The sequence below is a fragment of the Carya illinoinensis genome, chromosome 15 (assembly GCF_018687715.1).
Source record: "Carya illinoinensis cultivar Pawnee chromosome 15, C.illinoinensisPawnee_v1, whole genome shotgun sequence".
In the NCBI taxonomy this organism is placed as follows: Eukaryota; Viridiplantae; Streptophyta; class Magnoliopsida; order Fagales; family Juglandaceae; genus Carya; species Carya illinoinensis.
Window position 1 is genome coordinate 33,340,840 of NC_056766.1, and position 12,767 is coordinate 33,353,606.

Genomic DNA, 12,767 nt, shown 5'->3' on the forward strand with positions numbered 1-12,767 from the left:
TCGGTGGAGATAGATGATGCCAACGGGCAGGATGGTGGCCATCGGCGTCCTCCCTAGGCTACACCTTCATGTGCACTACTGCTCATCACGGCCCAGCAGCTGGGAACAGCCTCGGGGGAGGGAACTGCCCTTCACCTGATAGAAGGTGCTGGTAGCCCACATGGTGGCCGCTGGCGGGTTACTGGGCCTCGCGGCATGCTGCAGTGAGGCTTCACGGTGCACGGGTGACATGCACTTGTGAAGCATGCTCATGCATAGCACTGTACAGTTACCATGTGGCCTGTGTACTGTGCACTTAAGTGCATAGTGCCTAGGTCATAGTCTTTGGTTTGAGTGCTTTGTGTGCTCAGCCTTTTAATGCGATTGCTCTATACACTTTTTTGCACAGTTTAAGTTGTCGGGAGGCTGGCAACTAGTTCTATTCACTGCGCACATAAAGAGGTGCAATGCAGTGAATTGAGAAAGCTCATGCAATCTTTTTTCTACAGTGACATATATACTTTCTCCCTCTCTCTCTCTCTCTTAAATGGAAGAGAGAGAGCCAACAACACTTATCTGGAGAGCTTTATTTCCAGGGAGCTTCATCCATTATTTGGAGATTATTGGGCATGCTGGGAAGTCGCCCATCTTCCTATTTTTGGTGTGAATCCCACAGACATCGCCAAATGTTAACAACATATTTCGTACGCCCTTGGGTCGGGTCGCTTAACAGGTCCATGCCTTCACCTGATCTTCAGACAGCACGCTGATGGCAGCGTTGGGCCTGAGTCGGTGATGTGTGGGCCCAGATGGTGTTGGGATTGGATGAGACTATGTAAGCCCCTGGAAAGTCTGGTACGGCTATACGGAGTCTATGCGTATGGCCATGGTGGTGAACAGTATATGAATGTAGGGAAAATAGAAAGAAATGGACACATGAATTTACGTGGTTCGGCAATAAACCTATGTCCACAGGGTTTTGAGGAGGGGAGAATCCACTATGCAAGCTTTATTTATAGTCTCTTGGAGTTTCTCATCCTCACCATATAGAAGATTTATAGATCACTCTTTCCTATTTGGACACCATCGCTAGAGTATCTGGAGGTTGAAGAAGCCATCTCGTGAAACTTTAAGAGGTCTGGCCCAAAGTCCCTCGAGAAGCCCCCCTGCTCCCCCTAAGATCCTAGAAGAAAAGTCCTATATCTCAATATCCCAAAGTACTTATGCGATCCAAAAGCCCCCCTAAGTTGTCTGTCCCTCCTCTTTTTATTTCTTTCTTTCTCCTCTTTTATGTCACATCAACTTTTCTCATGTCCTTTCCTTCATCTCCTGCCTTTCTGAAATTACTTTCCTCCTCCTGTTCCCTTTTCTGTACTCTCTCATTTCTTCCTATTTCGTTCCCTAGTGAAGCCCCTTGGTGGGCTTGGGCTTTGAGGGCCCCCATGAGCTCAGGACAAAAATCACCACTAACAATTGAGAATAAAACATAGAATGTTTCTGTTTATATGCTTTATTCTTTAAATTTTTGGCATGCATGTTTATGTTATATTAATATTAGATATGTTGCAATCATGAGTAGTTTAAGATTAATTCCAAAACTAAAAAAAGATTTTAAAAAATGTGAAGTTTGTAGTCAAGAAAATATTACAAAAATGCCTCATAAAAGTGTTGAGAAAAAAACCAAATTGTTAGATTTAATTCACATCAATCTTTGTGAATTTGAAGGAATTTTAACTCGTGGAAAAAGTAGATATTTTATTACTTTTATTGATGATTTTTCAAAATACATGTAGGTTTAGTTATTAAAAAATAAAAGTGATGCTTTTGAAAAGCTCAAAGAATTTCTCCATGAAATTGAAAATCAATTTGGTAGAAAGAAAAAAAGATTTAAAAGTGATAGAGGCCGAGAGTATGATTCAAATGAGTTTAATTATTTTATTTAATCATTGAGAATTATCTATGAAACTATTGCACCATACTCACGTGCTTTTAACGGTGTGGTTGAAAGGAAAATGTGACCAACCGCTTATTTTTCTCTTGATTGGTCACGAGTTTTTTCGATATGTTTTAAATATTGAAGTTGCGTTTTTAAAGTTAGCGGGTGATTTTTAAATAGAGTCCAATATTTTAAAGCATTCGAAATATTTATGCACCCCAAAGTAATATTTGTATGCATGTAAATGGATGATATATGTAGTAGTTATTGCCCTTATTTTCATGAAATGAAAAGTTAAGGTTTATGCTTGATACTTTTAAATGACATTTAAAATGACACTATGAAAGGGATTTTAAATGATGTCATGAATTAATGTTTATAATAATGATAATTTTTACGCTTTTAAAAGATGTTTTAAATGTTGATATTCAAGTTTATACTCTTAAACGATGTTTATGAAATGAATTGACTAATAGAAGGAATGAATGAAAAGAAAAAGATCGAATGAATGAATCAAATGAAAGGACTGAATATTTTTAATGTATAAAAATACAAAACGACCATGACTAAATGAATGATGGTACTAAAGGACTTGGCAAATTGCAATACTGTGTAAGTAGTACTGGCGGTGAGCCCAGTGCTACCCCTTGACTGAAGGATTCCCAACCTATAGTCATAGGCAGAATTTAAGTCTAAAAGATTGCTAACCCAAACACACGGAACGTAATAGTGTGTACTAGCTAGAAGAAAGTGAAAAAAAAAATGAATAAATGTATGTATGAATGTCTAGTTTCTTTAAGAATGAATGTACAAGGTGTGAAAATATTTTATGAAAAAAAAAAAAAAACTTTTTTCAAGAAAAACTGCATCTTGTAATATTGTAAATGAAATGTATGCTTTATGTAAAGTGCATAGATGAATGTAAATGTATGACTAAAAACTTATATCAATATATTTTGACTGTTAAAAGTAATATTTACTGATTATTTGACTCGATTTAGTTTTTATGTATGTTCATCTTCCTACCAAGGACAAAGTCAGGAATGAGCTTTAAGACAAACATGACTAAGGAAAAAGCGAGCAACGTCACTTTTTATGTAACATATGAAAGGTTAATTTTATAAAAGAACTTTTATTTTAATATAATATTTTTCACTACAAAACTATCTCTTATATTTATAAGAGTAGATTTTTATTTTAAGCTTAGACTCTTTCAAATCTTAGAAAGATGAGAAAAAGTTTTAAAAAGATCAATAATTCTCATCTTATTTTTAAAAAATATTTCCTAAAAGTCCTACCATAAAAACTAAAAAGTACGTTATAGTTTAAGTGTAAAATTTTGTGAAAAAAATACAAAAATAAAAACTATTACAAAAATTTAACAAACTTCTCTCCTAAAAATTCTATACAAACAACTTTTCAAATCCATCAATTACTTCAAATATCCATATAAAAAATTCTTAAATTTTGTTAAATCTAACGTTAATTTTGAATGTGTTCTCCTCTCTCGAATTTTGTCTCCTTAGCTGTCTGCACTGCTGCCGGGCTGACGAAACACTATCTAGACAACCTTCATGAAATCCCATGCTGCAAAGTGTACGTTCCACTTCCAGCATGGCTCCCCAACATTTTGTGCGCCCTGTGTTTTTCCTTAGATTTTTCTTTCGTTTCTAAGTTGGCATGCCGTCTTTATTTTAATTTTCGTGGACTTTCATTTATACGTTTGATTGAGGGTTTCTAATTTGCTATAGAATATTGCTGCAATTTTGTACATATAGGAGTCACAATTGGCCATGGTTTCAAGTGCATCTGCAAAGATGTATTGACACTGTTCATAAATATAAAAATATTTAGGTATGCATAATTCAATGTAGTCAATCTAATGGTCTAGTTATGCAAATATATGTTTGCATTTACATATAGATAAATCAATGCCGATGCTCTGAGATGCAATAAGCTCATTGCCTACAGTTTCTTTATTTTTATTTTCATAGAATTTCATTTATATGTTTGATCGGGGCTTTCCATAGAGTATTGCTGCAATTTTGTACATACAGGAGTAAAAATTGGTTTCAATAATCAATCTTTTCTGCATCCATCTCCGGCGCGGGCGATGGACTTGTAGATTAAGTGAAAGGGCTTTGCTACATACAGTCGGGAAATGCAGTACTCGGCGTGCAGTCGGCTGTACGGAATGAATAAAAAAAAATTACAGAAAAATTATTTTATATTCAGGGGGACCTACATGAATTATAAAAAGTTATAAAAATAATTGTTTTTTTTCATATAGGTCCTGTATTAATTTTTTTTTACAGCCGACTACACGCCGACTGCATTTCCCGACTGCACAAATCATTTCTGTAAGTGAAATTATAGAGGTTTTTTTCAATTCTGCTTTTGATTTTTCTCCGAATGCTGCTTAGTTTTTATTTAAAAGGTAAGTGGCTCTCTTTGTATCTAGAAGCTGCCACACTTGTATCCTAGTAATAATCCTCTTCATAGTTATTATATTTCCTTTCTCTCTCTCTCTCTCTCTCTCTCTCTCTCTCTCTCTCTCTCTCTCTCTCTCTCTCTCTCTCTCTCTCTCTCTCTCTCTCTCTCTCACACACACACACACAGAGACCCTGCTTCCACAGTGCATCGGTACAGCCTGATTGTAATCAAAGATTAAGAGCCTGTTTGGGATTGAGTTTAAAAACTTAAAAAGGGTTTTTAATTATTTAAAAGCTCTTTTAAAGAAAAAATGATATGTTTAGTAAATTTATAAAAAATGCTTTAATCATCTAAAAAAGCTGAAAATCTATTTTTTTTAAAAAGCATCAAATTGAAGTTTTTATCGAAAGCTCATGCAGATAACTGTATATTTTTTAAAAATTAATATAACTAACTTTAAAAGTACTTTAAAGGCATAGTTACCAAACAGTAAATGACTTTTTAATAGTAAAACTTGTTATTTAAGTTATAAGCTATAAACTCTAAAGTTATAAGTTATATTTCCCACCGCAATCCCAAACATGCACTAAGAACATTGCTCGGTTGGGCTTTTTCCATTCACGCTATTTACTGATTGATTGCTTACCTCTTTCAATTATTCGTTCTTTTAATATTGGATTTGTTTTGGTTTGGTTTCTGATTTGTACTTGTTTTGTGGTGAGTAAATTTGTGATATGGATAACCCATTTGGGGCTGAGAATTTTGGGGTTACGAATATGTGCAGGTCTTTTTTATGGGATTCCTAGGGTTTATGAACTTTTCATTGAGTTTATGATATCTAATTTGTGACAATTCTTATAATTTTGCATATTAGGGTTTATGAATCCACAGCTTGTCTCTCAAAATTGAAAATGGTTCAAATTGGTTGTTGCAAAATCTCGGTCCCTCTGATTAAATTGTGTTTATTTTGGTGTGGCTGTTAGTTTAGAGCGGTAAAATGGAATTTACCCTTAATGTATATGTGTGTGTGGGTGTTAGTAAGTTTGATGGTCGGCATCCTTTATTATTTGATAAATTAAGAAAGGAGTCTCTCATCAGCTTTGTTAGTGACATTGTACACAGCTTGAAGCTCTAGAGACATTTCTTTAAGAGAAACTTGTTAAATCAGCAAAATTGTTCAATCCCTGCAGTCTGTAAATTGAAAATGGCTCAATTATTAGTTGTTGCAAATTCTCATATCAATGCTTGATGGATGGTAAAAAAATGTAGAACAATTATTAGTTTTAGCATATTCTCTAGGAATGCTATGCTGGGCCAGATTAGTCCAAATTTGCTAACCCTCCCCCCCCCCCCCCCCCCCCCCCCCTCTCTCTTCTCTCTCTCCTTCCAAGTTTAGCTCCATATTTTCCAGTGCAATTAGTTAGCTTGAAGTTAGTCTGAAGTTTGCTGCTAGTGCAGCATTGTTGCTGAGACTTTGGGTTATGGCTGCAGTTAGCTTGAAGTTATCATTTTTTTTTGCATTTATGTTTGCCATTTATGCAATTTGCATTTTAGTTTGAGTTTTTTAAAACTTTGCATATTAGTGGTTAAAAATGAAGTTTTCTGCCAGTGCATATTAGTTTGGGTAAATTTCTTTATGATAAGTAAGAGGATATTTTATTGATATAGTTTGGGAAAATTGAAATGTAACCATAAAACCCATTTCATGGATATCTGATTTTTTTTTTTTTTTTTTTTTTTGTGTTTGGTGCCATATTGGTCTATGACATAATGGTTTGGCCCTTCGAGATTTTCTTGCCTCTAATGTGCCTACCTAGGTGGGGCAGTACTAGAGTTGTATTTCAGGTTTTGCCATTCTTTGATCAATAAAATTGTTTATTTATCAAAAAAAAAAAAAATTGAGAGTCTAAACCATACTGGAAGACACCATTTTGGCATGATTATGGGAAATATAGAATTGGCAAGAACTGTTTAATGGGAAGACTGTTGGATAGATCTCTATCTTTGAGGGACAGGAGAGGGACTTGAAACCGGAATTCTAATCGAAATCAAAGTAGAGGAGAGTGAAAACTGTGTCAATTTTTATACACTAGCTTTGGTGCGTTGTATATAAATTATTATTTAAACAAAATGAAAAAACAAAGGCAAAATAAAGCATCCATCATTATATTGCGTGTGCTCATCAGGCTGCAGTAGTGGCATCCTCGCATGTAAAATAAAAAATATTAAAAAAAAATTATTTTAATAGTTTAGCCAAACTTATAATCCTATGTGGGATGCATAGCAAATAGATTATGTAAAATAGCCAAGATGCCATATTTAGCTAAAATTTAGCTAGAATTTTACACAAGCCAATGCGAGTGCTCTTTGTCAACACTCACACTTTCTGTAAAATGTCTAAATTGGGTATTGGGTCATGGTAAAGTCTCAATATTTAGATGAATATGTGATGCTTTTGTATATATCCCGTGACCCTGTATTTGGGCACTTGCCCATTCCTATTATCAATACAATTTTTTTTTACTGAATATATATATATATATATATAGACATCAATTCTGGGCACCAGCAATCTTCGCTTGATGCTTGGTCTATTTTAATATCGCGAAAATACACAAGTAATATTAACTTGAAATTGGGTTGGTACCAATTCTGCATAGATTTCTGTATCGCAAAACATTATTCCATATATTTGTACCATCAACTCAAAATCTGACAAAAAAGATTTATTTTTTTTACTTAAAGGCAAACTGAATATGGCTACCGGTGGCCCAAAGAGCATTCTGGCTAAGGCTGTGACGAGTGGAGTGAATGAAGCAAGAGCAAGCCACATACTTAACCCAACAGGCTAGAGATCACCCCACAAGCTGTTACACAAGAAGCTCATTGGTGACAAGATTGCTGAATGGTACCCACATGATATCAAGGACGATACTCTTATCATGGCTCGTCGAGAACAAGAGTAATCTCTCTCTCTCTCTCTCTCTCTCTCTCTCTCTCTCTCTCTCTCTCTCGTGCCAAGCAAATATTTGCTTAGGTTTCTCGACTACTTTTTTTTTTTTTTTTTAATTTTTTTGATAAGTAAGAAACTTTATTGATAAGGATGAAACTAGGCGAACCCATGTACATAGGAAGTATACAAAACGAGACATCTAATTACATTCTAGAAAGCTGAAAAAAAAGACCAACTCATTAACATTCCCTCCCTTAAGAACAATAGCAGAAAACCACTGAATAAGAGAAAACACAATGAAATTCCAGATTTCCCCCACTGCTCGCTCCTTATTGTCCTCAGCTACTTTCTTTGTCCTAGAACTTGTAATGAAGCCAAGTTGTACGAGATCGTGGGCTTCCTCATTGTATTGATGAGAAGAAGTGTTACAGAATGATCTTAGAGAAGTCAACAAATGCAAATGTCCTTTATGGTTGCCTGTTTTTCCAGACAAACGGCATCTTAGGTTGCATGGTAATTAAGCTACTCAGGCGACATTGGGAGTAATGCTAAGTATGGTTCCCTGATGTTCTTTTAACAAGTAGGTCTATGGTAGGCTATAACCAGGTTTTTAATGAATTTGTGAAGAAAAAAGTACCTTGTGATTTTATACAATTAAACTTGGTGAAAAACCTATATAGTCTTCAACTTATTCCTCACACTTACGTTGAACTATGTAACAGTATACTTCTGATTAGGCCTTCTCTGCCATGTTTAATCTTTCGCAGTATCTGCAATGAACTGCTATTTATATAACTAGAAGTTTAGCAACTTGTCTGAGATATCAAAATGCCTAAATGTAGACCTATTTTTTCTATTTGTAAGGAGTTGTAATGGAATGTTTTATCATGTGTTAGCTTGATATTAGAAGTTTATTTGGAGGAATCTTTTTGACTGTCAATTTCAACTCTACATCTTTGAGTATTATTATCATTATCTTCTTACTGGTAGGTTATAGACATATCCAATGGGTTCTTAGCAACACTTTCACCCTCCACCTTAACATTATTTGAGCTTGAGCTCAGTGCGAGGGTTGTCGATAAGCTATGTAAAGGTCTCTGGTTTTGGAGTTGAATGGTGAAGAGGGTTCGGGTTTACAGTTTATGACTAAAAGTTGGCTGGTTGATGGATTTGACCAATATTAATCTGCGGTTTGATTGTTGATTCCTCCTGATATGCCTAAAGGAATTACTGGACTGTCATGCTTAATTTATCAGTAATTTGCTATTCACTAGATATATAATTGTAATCTGAAGCATACGGTTGAAGAATCGTACTAAGAACATCTTGTTCATAACATTCAATATATTTTTTCCTATTTGTCATTATCTTTTGTTAATATGTAAAATGCTTCTCATTTTCTACGTCTCTCAATTTAGTTCTTGTAACTTTTAATGTTAGTCCCTTTCTTACCAAGAAAGCAGTTTTCTTAACAAGCCACTCTGATAGATCAGCTAAGCAACATGGCTGTCCCATCCGGGATATTTCGCTATGTGCTAATATTGTCATATTCCTTCTCCTTTACTTTCCTTTTCATCCCCCCTTCCCTTCGACAGTGCCTAACCAACATTCAGAGATTCCACTCGATTCTCTTCATTCTTTTCAGAAATTATTCCATCTTTATGTTTCATATCATTATTAGCTAGTGTCTTTTTCTTTTTTCGTTGTTCTTTTTTTTTTCTTTTTTCTTTTTTCGTTTTTTTTTCTTTTTCTTTTTTATTTTTTTTATTTCTTTCCATGGATTTGAGATTCAATATCATTTGCTGGTTGCCTCAGCATAAACTCAAGCCCAGCACATTCATAGTCTCTTGCATCTGTAGTCTCTGCTCTCTCCCTCACCCTTCCTTCATTGCCTACAGCTTTGAGTATTAATTTATTTTCACTCTCTGGATAAGCACCTTAAACTAGACCAGCTAAAAGGGTTGTGTTATTTCTTGAAGCTTTCATTAGGGCTGCAACCTTTACTGTGAATAATTTCTTGAAATATCCATCTACCTTGAACATTTTTAGAAAATCTCTGAAGACAGTTCTTTTCTTTTGCTGTAACTAGTAAGGAAATTACTTGTGTTTCTAATGTGATGCTGTTTACAAAATATAGCCCAGACAACTACATTGTACTTCTTGAAGAATTTCTTCAGATTGTTTTTGTGGAGTTTGATGATTTGTACAATAAGGACATTTGGGAATTTTTAGTAGTTATGGGGAATTTATTAGTTGACATTTGGAAAACAGTCTAACGTTAAGAGTATGTTGTGCTTTGTCCCAGGCGTTTATCCAAGCTATGTTGTGATTTGTACAACAATACCTCTGAAGCCGAACCTGATAACATTGGTCATTGGTGAAACTGAGCCCCCAATATCTGATGAAATCTTCAAGTCAAGCCACAAATTGGGTTGTTACAAACCTGGTGATTCTACTTTCTATTCACTCATTGCGAACTATGCCGATTTAGGTGATTTTAGGTCGTTAGAGAAGGTTTTAGATCGAATGAAACGCGAAAACCGACGGTTTATGGAGAGATGTTTCATTGTAATTTTTAGAGCTTATGGGAAAGCGCATTTACCTGAAAAGGGTTAATAAGAAGAAAAAGGGTTAATAAAATCCTCGTTTAGTACAGAACTGGAAAGATTTGCAGCTTTGTTAAAAACAAAGAATGGTCTAGCAAATTTGTTCTATTTTTTAATAGTAAATCATCTGGAATTTAAAGGTGGTAGAACTTGTGATAATGAAGTGCGTTTCAAATTGAAAGCTTACCAAACACCAACCAAATTGCACATATGATGGTTGTATGACAACTATAAAATATAGGTTTGATCTGTTTTAGCACTTGGATTCGTTCTCTTCATTTTGTGAGGCCCTGGATCACATGGCAACCTCTCCCTTCTTTTGGGGTATGTTGGAAAGCTATATAATATCTCAACGGAACTTCTCAAAAAAAAAAAAATCTCAACAGAACTATCATTTTCAGTTTCTTCCATCGGACATCGTTTTAGTGGCTTCAAAATCATAATTTTCGCTTTAGGGCCCAAACATTTTTCATACGTAAGCTTCAAATAATGTAACTTATGAGAACAAGTTTTCTTAAAGTGTTAAGAACTTAAGTTGCAATCAAAGTTGATTATTGTTCCATCCTTTGGTTATGGAGAATTGAATTCTGTAATCAAAGTTGCAATATTGGTTCCTTCCTTTTAAGTTATCCATTTCCCTAATGTAATCTAACTGAGAATTGTCTCAGGTCTGTTTACAAAAATGTCCCAAATTGTGAACCTTGCTGTCCCTTACAAAGATCTCCTGTTGAGGGCTTCTACTTAGCTGGTGACTACACGAAGTAAAAGTATCTAGCTTCAATGGAAGGTGCTGTTCTGTCAGGAAAGCTTTGTGCTCAAGCTATTTTACAGGTAATTTGATTATAAATATGAGGAAAGCTAATATGATATAGTTATTTTTCTTGGAGAAATGTTGATTTTAGTAAATTATGATAGAACTTCTGCCAAAAGGGTTGCCCTCCATGGATTATAGAATTAATTGGTTGATGGTAAACATGATGCACGTTTGTTCCATAACCATGGCAGAAAAGCTTCTGATTTTGATGAATTGAAAACATCTTTTTTCCATTTATATTTACCCAGTTCAGATCACGGATTTCACTCCATGAAAAGTTAATTTTTTACTTTATATGTATGTGTGTGTGTCAAATTCTTGGTAACTCAGAAAGGATCCTCTTCCTTTGTGTCCTGTCTATTATCCCATAATACTCCTTTGCATGCCTACTTTCCTAGATGGGCCCTTAAAATACTTGGATTTGTTAATACAGATGGGTACGTTGGTCTTTTGGTTTGGGTAGAAGATTTCTCGTAAGCCTACAGGTCTCTCCTTGCATTGGTGACTGGCATCTTCGCAGAAATTAATTTTTTTGGTGAATAAAATGCTGGTATATTCTAGTTATTTATCAGTAAGAATGCTGATATGATGCATGTGTTTGTGGCATGTCCTCTTCATGACTCGTTTCATCCTCACCCACCTTGTTGTCCAACACTATTGTGGTCTATTTTGGTAATTCAAAGAATAATAGCCGTGTGGCAATCATAATGGGAAAGCAAAGGGAACTTGCAAGGTATGGATGCAAAGGAGCTTTTGTGGGGCTGATAAGATTCAAGCTGAAGCAGTCTGATTTCGTGATTCCACAATAGATCACATCGAACTGAATATTTTCAAAGTTGTCCATTGGTGTTAGTATTTTAATTTTTGGGAACACTTGTAATATGAAAAATGAAATAGTTGCATTTTCTTGGAGTTCCCGAGTGATGGTATGTAACCATTGATGGGAATATTTGGTAATATTAACTTGTCAAAAAAAAAAAATGGTAATATTTTTCTTGTAGTGTAACTAAGGCCTCGATTGTTTTAGATGAGATGAATTGAGATAAAAATTTAAAGTTGAATTAAATATTGTTAAAATATATATTTTTAATATTATTTTTGTTTTGAGATTTAAAAAAGTTGAATTGTTTATTTTGTTTTATGTGGAAATTTGAGAAAATTGTAATGATTAGATGAGATGAAAATATTTGTGAAAATAAACGAGGCTAATTCTGATTGTTATATTTGACACAATGACAGTTTGTAGTTTGTAACTATTCAAGCTTCTTTTTCTTTCTTCAACAAGCAATTGAAGACTAAGAACTTGTTTACAAGTAATGGAACTTCTGCAGTTGAATTGCAATTTGAGTTTTCAAAGACTTTGCAAAATAATGGCTGATCATATCTGATAGTACAACTAGATACAAAATGTAAACATGTATACATAGTTCATTCCAATAATATTTCAAAATCAAGCAACTACAAAAAGTTTATTGTCAAATGTACTCCAAAAACTATCTATATATACTAACAATGGTGCCATAATTCCTAACTTTACAAAATATTTCCACTACTCTAAAAACAAAATGTAGTGGTAACAATCTACAATCCTAAGCTTTACACAATGTATTGTACTCCAAAATTGTACACAATCTTTTCAAGCGCAACAATCTCAAACTTTACACTATATATTCGAAAAGTGCATCCAACATTTCCAAGCTTATCTATATAACTATTCCAAACCACTCTTTTACTTTCATGTTTTTCTCTATTTTTGCTAATAATCTAATATATATATATATATATATATATATATATAAATGAAAATAAGGTATTATAATCAAATGGAAAATTGTTCAAACATAAAAAAAGATAAAAGAACTTGAGGACCCAAGATCTTGTTCCCAAGCTGAAGTTATTAATTAAATGCAAATTGTCAGAAACCTAATTCCAACAATGAATGATAATTAAAATACAGCCTAAAGGTGCATTTCAAAGAAAAACTTAATTAGAGGACCAAGATTTTGTTCCCATTCCTGAGTCTACAGTATCCAATTCTCTTAACTC

General features: G+C 34.2%; 1 long non-coding RNA gene across 1 annotated transcript; it reads left to right on the plus strand.

Moving 5' to 3' along the window:
- The first annotated feature begins 5,718 nt into the window (after positions 1-5,718).
- Positions 5,719-11,755, plus strand: LOC122295571. The gene is made up of 4 exons (XR_006238162.1): positions 5,719-7,310; positions 9,607-9,747; positions 10,576-10,738; positions 11,405-11,755. It is a non-coding gene; the product is annotated as an uncharacterized LOC122295571 (long non-coding RNA).
- Positions 11,756-12,767: the final 1,012 nt, after the last annotated feature.